Here is an 886-nt window from a genome sequence, read left to right on the forward strand (position 1 = left end):
TAAAAAAACCGTTTTGTTACAGCAACGGATTTAAGATAGAATGGTTATTGCATGATATAAAAACAAGGTATGATCGTAACTTTTTGACGGTCAGATCCTTCGGTAAGCACGTGACGTAGCATAGTGTATAGCAGTAATAATTTAATGACAATATGATAACACGGGTAAGCAAGTGACGTATTGCGCGAGCTTGGACCAAATCTGGACTTTTGCGATCATACCATGTTGTTTATATCATGGGTTATTGGTTAAGCGACGATCTATACAATCCACGATTTAAGATAGTATACTATCTTTAATAGTGATACAATCCCACGGTACATCGTACATTACGGTGGAAAAGTTTCTCATCGAATAAAACATAGACATAATATTATAGTTGGACTGCGCCATCTTACTGTTTTTATTCCAAGGTATTATTGAAGGCACAATTGATTCCGTATTTCCGTATCATTAGTACATAGAGTAATATTACTCTATGCATTAGTATCATGGACACAGATATATGTATCATAAACTAAAAATATCCGAAAGTATAATAAATAATCATAGTAACTTGTGAACTTGAAGAAATGAATTACTTTTCTATTGAAAGGAAAAAAAAAACATTTGTTATCAATATAAATAATAACTGATATGGTGTTCCGGCCTCGATTAAAATGGCGGATAATTGGCTTCAATTAAATACACAGACTGTATAGGCCAGTTAGCAATCTAGTTTAATATATATATCTGTGATCATGGATGAAAGCTGGTGAAATAAACATTTTTCCATGAAAAAAAATAACATTTTTTTTCAATAAACCTTTTACATAAGTTTATGACATGATAAGGGCTAAACGCGCACGAATGGATCTTCGCAGGAAAAAATTTTTTGTGTCCGTAT

General features: G+C 32.3%; 1 protein-coding gene across 2 annotated transcripts in view; it reads right to left on the reverse strand.

Moving 5' to 3' along the window:
- The window catches only part of LOC100160693, a 3,965-nt gene extending 3,369 nt beyond the window's left edge, over nt 1–596 (reverse strand). For both annotated transcript variants that reach the window (XM_016805027.2, XM_016805026.2), the window contains exon 1: nt 399–596. The gene's annotated coding sequence lies outside the window, so the exon portion shown is untranslated. The remainder of the gene's footprint in view (nt 1–398) is intronic.
- Between the last annotated feature and the right edge of the window lie 290 nt (nt 597–886).

Source organism: Acyrthosiphon pisum, chromosome A1 (genome assembly GCF_005508785.2).
Source record: "Acyrthosiphon pisum isolate AL4f chromosome A1, pea_aphid_22Mar2018_4r6ur, whole genome shotgun sequence".
Lineage (NCBI taxonomy): Eukaryota > Metazoa > Arthropoda > Insecta > Hemiptera > Aphididae > Acyrthosiphon > Acyrthosiphon pisum.